Source organism: Ornithorhynchus anatinus, chromosome 20 (genome assembly GCF_004115215.2).
Source record: "Ornithorhynchus anatinus isolate Pmale09 chromosome 20, mOrnAna1.pri.v4, whole genome shotgun sequence".
NCBI classification, from domain to species: Eukaryota; Metazoa; Chordata; class Mammalia; order Monotremata; family Ornithorhynchidae; genus Ornithorhynchus; species Ornithorhynchus anatinus.
In genome coordinates, this window is record NC_041747.1 from 22622711 (window position 1) to 22637095 (window position 14385).

The 14385-nt window shown below is 38.1% G+C and overlaps 1 protein-coding gene across 9 annotated transcripts in view; it reads right to left on the reverse strand.

Moving 5' to 3' along the window:
- Positions 1 to 14385, reverse strand: part of CNTN5 (contactin 5) — a 653229-nt gene that overhangs the window by 543679 nt on the left and 95165 nt on the right. The window lies entirely within an intron of this gene.

Below are 14385 nucleotides of genomic sequence, written 5' to 3' on the forward strand. Positions count from 1 at the left end.
GACTACGTAGACCATGATATTTAGGCAACAACTACTATCTTATTTTAATATGAGAAACTTGTTATTGAAATTCCCCTGAAAGAGGATAAGTTCCTTGGGGGCAGAAACCATGTCTACTAATTCTATTGTACTCCCCTAAATGCTTACTACGTTACTCTGTATGCAGTAGGTACTGGATAACTTCTACTGATTAATTGATGAATTGCCTGACTGGAGAGTAAATAGCCTCTCATGAGAAATACTCCAAAGGAAGCCACAAAAGCCCTGACATTTCAAATCAGGACTTTGTAGGGTCCAGGAAGAATCCCCTCCTGTACTTAGTGAGCAGAATTCTGGAAAGGACACTTCCATCTCCAAGGATGTGAAGAATAATAACTGTCACATCACTGAACAAACAAGAACTACATTACCTTATAGTCTGCAAATGTTCCTAGTACCTGGTTCAGTGAAATAAGCTCAGAGAAAATGAGGGTTAAATTAATGATGATGATATTGATGCTAGACTGTAAACTCTTCCATTAGTTTGTAAATTCCTGGGAGGGAAGATATCTACTAATTCTGTTGTATTGTCTCCCAAGGATTTAGTACGGTGCTCTGCAGAGAGTAGTCAATCAATAAATACTATTGATTGAAATCAGGGAGGATAAGAATTATTTGATGGTGATGACACATGGTTTGCTATATACCACAATATAGCACAATAGTATAGGTTATTATGATAGTTTGTGATATTAATAATAATAATAATAATAATGCTACTTTTAAGCACTTACTGTGTGCCAAGCACTGTTCTAAGCAGTGGGATAATCACGTTGGACACAATCCCTTTACTATAGTGGGGCTCACACTCTTAATCCCCATTTTACAGATGAGGTAACTGAGGCACAGAGAAGTGTCTTGCCCAAAGTCACGCAGCAGATCAAATGATTGATTTTCAAAGGTCCAACTTGTCAAAGTCAAAAGAGTGGCCTCCACTCATCTCGTATAGTCAACTTCCAATATTCCACTAAATGTTGTAACAGAAGGAATCTGTTGAACTTTCCCTTCCAAGTTGGATAAATCAAAGATTTGTATAGATCTGAGTAACTGTGGATGACAGTGCTTCTGAGGTTAAATTGTAACGTTTCTCTTTATTCTAATGTCTCCGTTGGAATACAAAAGGACTTCTACAGAGATGTGAAAGTCTCAAAATGCCATGACATGGAGATAATTCTTTCAGAAATAAAGCAGACATATCTTTTTCTAAAGTCTACATTTTCTTCTATTTGGTGCGTCGCGTGATTTACTTTAGAATTGTAATGCTTTCTGTAAAAACTGAATTAATATATACTTTCTATCTATTCCAACTTTGTAAATAATAGGGAAATAATTCAAATAATGTCTTTATCAACTCATGTTCAATCTGAGTGGTAGATGCATAGTAAATGGAAATAGAATCATTTGTATTTTAGATACTTGTAAAACTGCCTTACACTGCATCCTATGAAAAATTGCATTGCGTTCAAGAGTGAGCTTTCATTAAGATAGGCAGAGGTAGAGAAGCACTGATATTAATAATTGTGGTATTTGTTAAATGCTTACTATGTTCCAGGCACTATACTAAGCACTGGAGTGGATACAAATCGGGTTGACACAGTCCCTGTCCCACATGGGAAAATCTCAATCCCCATTTTATAGATGAGGTAATTGGGGCCCAGAGAAGTGAAGTGACTCTCCAAGGACACATAGCAGGTAAGCGGTGGAGGCCGGATTAGAACCCACGGCCTTCTGACTCCCAGACCCATGCTCTGACAGCTACGTCACGCTCCTTCCTAAGTAACAGTAAATAGTTGGGACGCATCTAATCTCCTCACCCATTTGTGGTGAAAAAAGATACAGGTTAACACCTACAGTATAGAGGACAGAAAGGAAATAGTGAACTTCCAGTTAGAGAAATGTGGAACTGAAGACTCTTCAGTGCACTGCTTCCATCTCCTTAGAACGCAACCACTTTAGGTTGGCTCTGGCTGTGCGGTAGAAATGATCAATTTAACAGAAATATAGGGTTAGATGAGGGATGACTTCTAGCCAAACCCCATATCTTCAGATAGTCCCCAAACTCAAACCACCTTTAATGGAGAAGTCACGGTCTTAATTTTAAATGGCTGCATAGCAGAGATTTCATAACCAGCTAGAGAATCTTCCATTATGTATAAAGAGAAGTAGCATGACCTGGTGGAAAGAACACAGACCTAAGAGTCAGGAGACCTGGGTTCTAATCCCCCCCTCTGCCACTGGCCTGCTGTATGATCTAGGGTAAATCATTTGACTTCTTTTTGCAACAGTTTCTTCATCTAAAACCTGTTCACATAGACTGTGAACCCCACATGGCTACCTTGTAACTACCCTAGTGCTTAGCAAAGCGTTGGACATATTCTAAGTGTTTAACAAATACCTTGAAAAAATAAGTTAGTTCATTCATTCAATCAAACATATTCATGGAGCACTTATTGTGTGTAGAGTACTGTACTAAGCGCCTGGAAAATACAATTCGGGCAACAGATAGGGACAATCCCTACTCAACAATGAGCTCAAAGTCTAGAAGGGGGAGACAGACAACAAAAAACAAATAGAAAGGCATCTATAGCATCAAAATAGATAAATAGAATTACAGATATATACACATCATTAATAAAACAAATAGAATAATAAATATCTACAAATATACACCAGTGCTGCGGGGCGGGGAAGGGGGTAGAGAATCTGGGAAGGCCTCCTGGAGGAGGTGAGCTCTCAGTAGGGCTTTGAAGTGGGGGGGAAGAGAGTTAGTTTGGTGGATGTGAGGCGGGACGACATTCCAGGTCAGAGGTAGGACGTAGGCCAGGGGTCGATGGTGGGACAGGCGAGAATGGCGGACAGTGAGGAGGTGAGTGGCAGAGGAGCGGCGTTTGCAGGCTGGGCTGTAGAAGGAGAGAAGGGAGGTGAGGTAGGAGGGATCAATGTGATGGAGAGCTTTGAAGCCAGTAGTGTGGAGATTGTGCTTCATGCGGAGGTTGATAGGCAACCACTGGAGATTTTTGAGGAGGGGACGTTATCGACAGCTGACATGGATGCTGATGGAAATCCAACTTTTCAAACAACTTTTAATCACTGAGAAACCTATAAACCTATAATTGTGTCATTTCAATTGCTTCCCCTTAGGGTGAAATCATCTGCTAAATGGTCCCAAAATAATATCCAAGAAGGAGTGGAGTGCGGAGGCCAAACGTTGAAAGATAATGACTACATAATGGTATCATTATTTTTCAATTGAGATCATTTCTAGAATGCTGGCTTTTGAATATGAAGGAAATGTGCTAAGAGTTGAAAAGAGCTATTTTGTGGGTATGAAGAAGGCAGTGTTCTTGGGCCCCAAGGACAACCACGAAGACTACAGTCACAAAGAGGAAAGCAAAGTCCAAAGATGAGTGACATTCTAAATATTTAATTTACTGTGCAAAAGATCCAGAGGAGCTAGCAAAGTGATTTTAAAACAAAGTGGCAATGAGGTTGTGGTAAAAATAAATGCAAAATGTGAAGAGACAGTAAAGGAACTTAAGGAGGGAGACAGGTAATGATGAGCAAACAGAATAATATTTGTCAATTCACCAGGAGTAAAGATCTAGGTAAAACTACATACCTAATTACATCTAGTGGTTATTATGCTATTATATGCACATAGTGTATTAAGCCATGGGGTAGATAAGAGTCAATCAGGTTGGACACAGGTCTCTGTCACACAGATCAGACTCAGTAAATAAGTGTGATTAGGATTTAATCCACATTTTACAGGTGAGGAAACTGAGTCAAAGAGAAGGTATGTGATTTAGCCAAGTCACAAGCAGAGAAGTGGTAGAACGGGGATTAGATCCCACATCTTCTGACTCCTAGGCCTCTGCTCTTTCCATTAGACCACACAGCTTCCTATCCAGAGATTTCCTCCAAATAACATAGTAAATAATTCTCTCTCTCTCTCTCTCTTTCACACACACACACACACTTTCTCTTTCTCTCTCTATCCCCCAACCCTTTTTCTCTGAACTATCAAGGTCAAACAGCAAAATAGGGGTGTATTTCTTTTGTTCAATCAATTCAAATTACTTGGGCAGTTTTGAAAGGTACAAATTCATGCCGGATGCAATTGAGCTATCTGAATTTTGGCAAGGTGGTTAATTAGGAGGGCAGATCATTAACCATTCAGCTCATTAGGGAAAATTTGTCCTTGACGTATGGAATGGCTTTTTTAATGTACAAGTGCAGGCTCAGGGGTCTGTCACACCTGCATACGAGGATGGACTTTGTCCATTCATAGTGTCACATTCAACAATGAAAGGCAACTAAGTATAGCCGTTTAACCCTACCTTGCAAAAACACTGACTGAAGGATCTTCTCATAAGATGAGAATAATCTGTTTATCCTTCAAGAGACATCATTTAGGTTTGAGCTTCATTGAGAACTTCAACTAGACCAGTATGAAAGACACGATTTGTGCTATGACTCAGAAGTCCTAATTATCCAGTGATGTTCATGTTTTCTCCCATCCTTTCCTCCTTCCCCCACCCCTGTCACAGGCAGGTCCCTATGGTTTCCAGGGTGTAGGTAAAAATGCTGTTCTTACAAATCGATGGATCACAGAGAATTTACAGACACCACAAACAGAAACAGTGGTCAGGGACCTGAAATGCATCAGAGTTTACCATAGAATATCAATGGTAATTATTAAACACTTACTGTGTGCAGAGCACTGTACTAAACCTTGAGAGACTACTATACAACAGAGTTGGTAGACACTGAGACCAACCAGATTACAAAATGACAAACTAAATTTAAAATCAAATTTTAAAGAGGACTTCACTACCATCAAATAAGAACAAATAATCAATTAATAGTATACTATTAAATGTTAAATTTATGCAGAGCACTGTATTAGATTCTTGGTAGAGTACAAAAGAGTTAGTAAGACATGATCCTTGTCCTCTAGGGGCTAAAGTGAATGGAACAACCAAGTGCCAGAAAAGAAAAGAGGAATTAGAAATATTGATTTTCAGAGAGGTCGATAAAAAGGAAGACTTCACAAATTTTAACCTCCCCCCAGAAGATGATCTATTAAGAGATAGAAGAGGCAGAGATTCCCTAAAGTATTTTGCCATTTTACCTGCAAGTTCCTCGCATTCAGAATACCAATAAGATTTCTTTTATGTAACAGCACTCGTGTGGGTAATTTTTGTTCATGTGAAACTCTTCTCAACAGCATAAACTTGAAAATTCTACTTGAGGTTGCCTCTGGAACAGTGTCTCTATATATGGATATCATTTGTGCACAATATTTAAAATCCAAAATTTTTTATGAAAATGAACATATGAAGCATAGCTAGTGGCTATCTTCAAAAGTATTGTCCTATTACTCTTTGTGCCCAGAAATAAGGGGCATGGAACTTCATGGATAATCCTCTGAATATTCATATAAAGGAACACAAGGCCAAGTAGAGCAATCATAATTATTGCAATGGTGATTTATTTTCAGATGAAACTATATGATAAAAGATCTAATGTTAATTTCTCAGTCTGGGTCATGAATCACCTAAAGAAATTTGGTTAATGAAACGAGTATCAAACCTGACCCAGTAACATAAAATGACTTGGAAATGCAGATCAAAAACTATTCGGGGTCTTTTAAATCACTTTAAATGCATATTCCAACATGCAATTTTCCCAACAGTTTCTGAAGTCTAAATACATTTTCCTATATTTATCCGAATACTGATCAGTTTGCAGATGACTTTGATATAATGTACATTAAGTGCCAAGATTGCTGATTTTCTCTTTTATAAGGCCAACATGTCACAGTCTGCAGCAGGGAAGGTCCATTCAAAAGTCAGACAAGGTGTTATCTGTTTACCTCCAATGTCATCTGGCAGGTTAATCTCAATCCCAGGATCTTAAAATTGGGCAGTCATCCTCCCCAATTTATCCTTCAGCAATCTTTCAACTACCCGTCAAATAATTTCTCCCATTGCATTTAATTCCATCTTCCAGCTCATTTGCTCTGATAGTCTGATTGTGACATTTTGTTGTGAGCAAGCACTTAACGCCACAGAGATCCTCTAACAGACCTGAAATGTTTAGCATATTTTTAGCCACTTTTATAATAATGCTGCTCGTAAAGCAGGCGCTTGGACTCATACTCAAATTTTACGGGTTCTCTCTAGTAATTAAATACAAAGTTCTTGAAGGAACATCAAGTATTTGGGGACATATGAACAGAAAAAGAACACATCCATAAAGGAAAAGGTCTGTTTCAACTTAAAACCCAACTCAGAAACATATTTTCCTTTCCTCATCATTCTGCTCTCACATAAAGAATAAATAGGAAGAAAAACAGCAAGTAAGAAAACATCTATCCCAGCATGGAAGCAACTGAGAAATATTTTGCTCTGTTTTCAAATTCAACAATTTCCCTGGAGATACACTTGTTTTCCAGCTCCACCTAATACCTTTGCCAGTCAATAGAGGGTAATGTGAAAAGGCACTGTCAGAATGTCTTCACATGCACATCACAGGGGAGAGGAAGACATTTAATCTCGAGGTCACACTTCGAGGTGGTTCCACTGTGGCAACTTATTTTACTTAATAAAATCAAGCTCTATTTGGTTTTGTTCTCAGCTGCCACTATTCAATAGCCATGGATGCCTCTGACTGTAATCCATGGGCTCACATTGTCTGGAATGTTGTGCTAAGAAGACTATTGTTTCCAAATACTTTATCAGCTGACTTTTCCCCATGATAAGAAACAATAATGCACTCCCAGAAGTATATGTCCTTTGTAAATATCCACGTGTCATAGCTGGATGGTCAAGACACACCAGATGATACTACCAAATGACAAAACTATATTGTGTAAATTTCAAGAGAGATGAGAAGATGAGAAACAAAAGATAGAAGAGGATTTTACTGCCTGAAAACTGGCTGGAGGATGTGGAGAATAAAGAAAAGGGGATATAAAATCGATCTTGTCAGGTTTGGATGTATGAACGAGCAGAGCACATATAGTGAGGAAATGTGTAAAAACCATTTCAAACACTAAGGTAGATTTAACTTTCATACTGGGAAAGAAGTTGAACTTTTAAAGATGGAAACTTTGTGATTTCTCCATCAACATCCGCTTCCTTTACAAATCCCCACTGAACATTTCTCAGGAGTTTCCTTCCATGAGGAGTAAGGGGAGAAAACAACTATTAGAAGGAAGCAGTTCCATATTTTTACATTCAGTTGCCTGACCCCTTTCTTATCAAGAGCAGCCTTCTCTTACCATTAGCAACACCAGCTGAAAGCGCACCCAAAATTTATTCACCACTGCTATCTCTATAGCAATTCATTGATAGCATGTGCATTTGAGGCAAATTTAGTGTTTTAATTCAAAACATTTCAACGCTGCGAATAAAAGATTTGGATGGCACTCGTCTTAGTAAAGAAAATGCCTTGTCATTTTATCTGACCCTCCGCAAATTAAATATAAGAAGCATGACTTTCCCAATCTTTGTCAAAATGTATTCATAACTTTCCCATTACATTGGCCAGACTAGACTATTCTTATTAGATCTTTATGGTCCTCACATTTCAACTTCATCAAATCCCAGAACCTATTATTACATCCTGACATTTTCCATCATTATATGATGAAATTACTTCATTCATAATGAAGATGTTATGAAAAAATACAAGAATCCTTCTCTTTCTTTCTTGATCCAAATTATTTTTTTAAGGTATATGTGGCTTTCAGACCCAATTCCTTTATACAATCTAAGGAGAGTTTTAATAATGTCTGAATTCCTATCATAATCACAAGGGAAAATTCACCGTTGGATATATTTGAACTATGCTTTTAATAATGCCCAAAATTCAGAATAAATGCTTCCCCTTTGAAAATGTTTTAACAGACAATTCTTCATACGAAAGAAGTTTTCATGCTAATGAAAACATGATCTAGGTCTGTTTTAACTAAGGAAATGGACATGATGAGAAAAAAAACAACCTAATACCATGTAGATCTATGCACATGCGTTTATTTGTACTTTCATGTTAATAGTGAAAATAATAACTGTGTCAAGGACTGTAGTAAGTGCTGGGGTAGATAAAAGATAATCAAGTCAGATAAGTCCCTGTCCATCAGAGATCTCACAGTCAAAGTGAGAGCATGAACAGGCCCTGCCACTTGTCTGCCTTGTGCCTTTGAGCAAGTCACTTCACTTTCTGGTGCCTCACTTACCTCATCTGCAAAATGGGAATGCAGACTGTGAGCCCCATGTGGTCCTGGACTGTCCCCAACCTGATTAGCTTATTTACCCCTGACTAGGTATAGTGCCTGGTGGGCACTTAGTAAGCCTTGAACAAATACCATAAAAAGCAAACAGCTATTTAATCATCATATGAGGAAAATGAGCCTCATATAAATAAGCCTGGTAGTCAGAGAACATGGGTTCTAATCCTGCTTATGCCCCTTGCTTTATGTGCCACTTTTGGGCAAGCCATTCTCTGTGCCTCATTTTCCTAGCAAACAAATTCTATAATTTTGAAAGAGACCAAGGTTGGAGTTTTCAGGAAGCTCATTGATTGTCCCTTTGGTGGTGGTAAAAACATGGCCCAGAGAATTTAAGTGACTTTCCCAAGGTCACACAGAGGACAAGCAGCAGAGGCTAGATTAGAACCCAGATCATTCTGACCCTCAGGCTTGGGCTCTAATTCACTAGGCCAGGATGCTTCTCCACCCCTTTAGATTTATTTTATCTTTCTTTTCTGTTTGTGTCTACCAGTGGTACCCCAGCTTACCCCAGTGCTTAGTACCTAGTAAGCACTTAAAAACCACAATTAGCATTGGTAGTAATAATGATAATAAATATGATTATTTGATTGAGGAGAAGGCAACAGGGAGAGGGAGAGACTGATAATGGACCTCAAACATGTCGATTAATTTGTCAACTAAAGACCAAACCAAAGGATCTAAGTGTACATTAAAACTGGTTGAAAATGTTGAAATGAACACTAGCAGGGTGATAAAGTCATGGAAGGGACTAATAAGAGAAGTTATGGTTTAGTAGTTTATCTGCCTGAAGAGAGCTGGCTTCTGGAGCCCCTTACAGTCCTGTGATTTTTTACAATGTTTGAGAAACAACTTGTGGAAAATAAAGGGATCTCAGAGATTAAGGGACTGGAGTATATTATTACATGTATATAAAGTGAGACAATGAAAGAGCTAGTGTTTTACACAATCCGTACTCTGGGAATGGAAGCCCTGTGAATACCACTGGAAAAATATTGACTCTATATAAGAATTATGAGAAAGATCAGGGAAACAATAACTCCTTCCAGGGAAGGAAGAAATGACTAGATAACTGGGCAGAGGTTGTTTTAACCCATAAGATGTTATTTCTCAGTTCTTCTTTGATGCTGTCATTTGAAAATGTCATAATAGGAGAATAGTAGAAATTTTGATCCAAGATGAAATGTGCTATGATTGGTAATGTACGAAGATGGAAAAAAACGTGTTCACATTTTACATGTCTTAAATCATTTTGCCTTTTGGTAGGCTGCCTCAAAAATATTTTTTCTTTTACAAATTCTAAAGCTATAATATGATATGCTTTGATTTCTTCAGAGGAAAGGTGCTGCATAAATCAAGGGAATGTTCTTAACATTCCAATTTCACATTAACGCTTGAATAAAACCTGAGATAATAAATCCAACAAGTTTTTCTTGAAACATTTTGGAGAAATAATATAATAATCCTTCCATCAATTCTCTTCTGCCTTCAACAAAATTATCAATCAGTGGTTACTGGGCACCAACTGGAGGAAGAGTACCTGTCCTCAGTGCTAGAGAGAGTAGAATAGAGTAATAATGTTGGTATTTGTTAAGCGCTTACTATGTGCCGAGCACTGTTCTAAGCGCTGGGGTAGACACAGGGGAACATAAACATGATTCCTGCCTTTAATATGTTAATAGTCAAATGAATCAGTTAATTTGTTAATCTTACTTCCTGCCATCAAAATTTCCAGTTATTTGTGTGTGTGTGTGTGTGTGTGTGTGTTTGTGTGTGTGTATAAGCATGGCATAGAAGACAGAGCAAGGGCCTGTGAGTCAGAAGGTCATGGGTTCTAATCCTGACTCCGCCACTTGTCTACTGTGTGATCTTGGGCAAATCATTTCACTTCTCTGGGCCTCAGTTACTTCATCTATAAAATGGGGACTTTTAGGACGGTGTGCCAAACACTGTCCTAAGCACTTGGGAAAAAGGCAATACAGTAGGCTTGGTAGCCACGTCCATTGCCCTGGAGGAATTCACAGTCTAGTGATCATGGCCTAGGGGAGGACTGGGCACTTAGGATGACTACCCAATAACTGATTGCTGCCTGCAATGCTACTCATTACATTCACTTCCCCTCAGCTTTTTCAGGGACACAAATCTAGAAAGAAACTAAAGTTAGAGGTGAACATTTTGGGACATTTGGGGACAACTGCTCACCTTGTTCTTCTGTGTTTTCATTTCTGTTATCCTGCCTAGAAGCCACTACTTAGCTCTGAAATAACATTTCAAAAATGCTAAAAGGTTTGAGGTAGTGTTGCCTAGTGGAGAAGAACACATGCCTGGGAGTCAGAAGGACCTAAATTCTAATCCCAGCTCTGCCATTTGCCTGCTGTGTGACCTTGGGCATGTCCCTTCACTTCTCTGTACCTCAGTTATCTCATCTATAAAATGGGGATTAAGATGGTGAGCCCCATGTGGGACATTAACTGTGTCCAACCTTGTAAGCTTGTTTCTACCTCAGAGGTTAATACAGTGCCTAGTATATAGTAAGCACTTAATGAATACTATTTTTTTAAATGCCCTTATTTTAATCAGAAAAAAGGCCAAAAGACAGTTTTCCAATGTTGTATTTCTGTTTTAATGGATTTATAATTCTTATTCATTCATTCATTCAATAGTATTTATTGAGCGCTTACTATGTGTAGAGCACTGTACTAAGTGCTTGGAATGTACAATTTGGCAACATGAGCAGGCTACAGCAATATTTTTGTTTCTCAATCTATTTTTAATTAGGATAGAAAAGATAAACACTTAAAAGGAACAGAAACAAGAGTCAGATAAACTATAAAATAATTGAGAAAAACATTTAAAATGGAAGTCAAATTCAAATAAAATTGTCAACATTTAGGTACATTAGCTATATTGATTTATATGTGATGTTATTGTGAAACTAGTGTGTATTAATTTCGGGGCCTTATAAGAAACTTGGCAGAATATGAGATATAGACGGTGTCATCATTTCTTCTAGGAGAACTCACAATATCAAAAAGACAGATAAGCACATTAAATTGATTTTTACAATGCTACATAATGTGCTACTTGATTATTTATCCTGTTAAAATGAGAATTATGAATATTCTCTTTTATAATATTAAATTTGGAATTTTGTTTCCTCTGACATTAATGGCTGGAAAGCACTGCTTGTAAAATTATTTTGATGTGTTTGCCTTGCATAAATTATTTTGTGAAATTATTTCTGCTGAAAATTAACATATAAGCCTGTAGTCTTTCCAAGAGACTCTCTAGTATATATATAAAACGCAATGTCTCATTCTGATTTTATTCAAGGAGGAAAGCCTGATTTTCTGCTATTAATTCTAATGACATAAAATTCTCGGTGGCTTTCTTCTATATAATTTACAATGTGAGTGGTATTTTTAGGACAAGCATTTCTATTTTGGGAACTTTGTGGGAACTGAAGGATTCATTTAGGGCTCTTGTCAAAATATGAAAGTTAGAAACTTAAAAAAAAATCAACCATTTCATTTAGGAAAGAGAAGGGCTAAAAGAATATGGATTGGTGACTAACTAGGATGAACACCTGAAAAGAGCTGGAGGAATGGACTAGAGCTTCATATCTTTGCCCCAGATGCTTGAGGTTTGGGGAAATGGAGTTACGTCCCCACTCATATTTACAAATTGTGATTTCCTCTAAAAGAAAAAGGGGGAATCTATGTCTAATTTCTACTTCTGTGATCTCTCCTTGTGCTTAGTAGCTTAGTGTTCTGCAAATGGTAAGCACTTAATAAGCATTATTACTACAACTATACAAACACACACAAACACAACATACCTTCAAAAGGTCAGAAAGGATGGGGAAAGGTTATATTAATAATAAGTTGAACACATTTCCCTTTTTCTCTACCCCTTCCCCACATGGTTCAGTTTCTTCATCTGCTTAATATGAATGAGATACGCTTTCTCCCTGCCTCTTTGATTCTTAGTCCCAAGTGGGACAGGTACTTGGACTTGTATAATTATTTTCTATCTACTCTGTTATATTGTACTCTCCCAAATGGTCAGTACAGGGTTCTGTGCAAAGGGAGTGCTCAAGAAATGCAAAAAAACCCCAAAAAACCCAAAGGGGTTCAAAACCAATTTTATGAATGGTGAACTGACCTAGCAGAAGAAGTGATTACGTTTTATTTTGAGCATAGGGATGAAAAGGAGGCAGGGATTTTAGGGTAAATAAGTACTAACTGGGGCCTGTGATGTTTCAATGAGCAACGAGTCCATAAAGCCACCATCTGGGGTCATTTCAGCCTGACTGGAAACTCTCAGATCTTTTAAACGATCAGGTAATGAGCTAGCCTAGAAATCCAGTTCAATAGAAGCAGCGTGGCTCAGTGGAAAGAGCACAGGCTAGGGAGTCAGAGATCATGGGTTCAAATCCCGGCTCTGCCGCTTGTCAACTGTGACCTTGGGCAAGTCACTTAACCTCTCTGTGCCTCAGTTACCTCATCTGCAAAATGGGATGAAGACTGTGAGCCCCATGTGGGATATCCTGATCACCTGTATCCCCCTAGTGCTTAGAACAGTGCTTTGCACATAGTAAGCGCTTAACAAATGCCAACATTATTATTATTAAAAAGCCATCGTGGGGCAGGGGAGGGCAAGTGATGGACCCCATCCCTAATCATGGCAGTGAATTCAAGATTGATAAGATGCAGGGAGGCAGCTGCCATTAAATAATGTGGAATGAAGATGAGGCTACGAGGGAACACAAAATACATTTATGAAAGTCTCATCGCATACAAAACCTAAGACTTGTGTCAAGTTGGAGTGACTGATTGCCATAAAATTGAGAAAAAAAATGTTTATTTTAGAAATGTGATGCTTTCAGACTCTGAAATCTCAATGAGTCATAATTGCAGGATATGAATTCCAGGGGCAATGGCAATCTTAATTATTGAAAAATAAGAAAATAACAGTGCCATCTGTACCTGTCATTGCATTAAACAGTTGGAGTTGGCTTCAGTTTCAGAGGGAAATGTTCAAAAAGGAAATTTCTCCCCGGGTCTTTAATCACATTCCAGTTTCTTTGGGATCTTCAAAGTAGCTTACACAACAAGTTCTAATCAACATCTAGAATTAATTGGCTTGCAGAGTGCCAGCTATGACTATCACTAATTCTCTCTTCACACTTCAAATTGTGGAGATCTTTGTAACCTTCCATATTCCCATTTCTCCTCTAGTTATGCATAAGAATAATTTGAAGCTGAGGAATGTGAGTAGAGTTATCATCAAACACTACAGAGAAAACCGGAAAGAAAATTACCTGGGGAAAAAGTGAGTAAAGTCTTGATGAAAGGCTGCAGAAAGAACAATAACACAACCACAGGTCCATCAATTGCATGTCATCAAGCTTAGTGCATCAATCCTGCCCTGGCACACATTTCTTCCTTGTGGATACAGTACGGGCCTAAGAGAGTCAGAAGGACCTGGGTTCTAATCTTGGCTCCTCCACGTGCCTGCCCTGTGACCTTGGGCAAGTCAATTCACTTCCCTGTGCCTCAGGTACCTCAGCTTTTACATGGGAATTCTCACTGTGACCTCCCCATGTGGGACAGGGACTGTGTCCAACCTAATTGGCTTGTATCTACCCCAGCGCTTAATATAGTGTACATACTAAGCACTTAACAAATACCATAACTATTCTTCAGAAATACCATAATTATTATTTCTTCAGAACAGGCATTTATGCATTCTATAACCTTAACAATGGCCATAATTGTCTACCACAGGGACCATTTATGCTGGTTTTACCTTTGAATCTATGTCAGAGAGTGGTTAGTAATTTTTAAAAAAGTCTTCGTCTGGTTATTTCATATATATTTGAGAGACTGGAATACCTGCAGGTCATATAAAATTTACAAACAGCAGCTCCATATTGTTAATTTCTTTCTACTCTAGTAGTGCATTTCCATCAGTGATTGTCAAAAAGAAGTTGAATACTTAGAAAAACTAGTCATTATTTGAAAAATCATTTCAGCTCCCCTTACTAA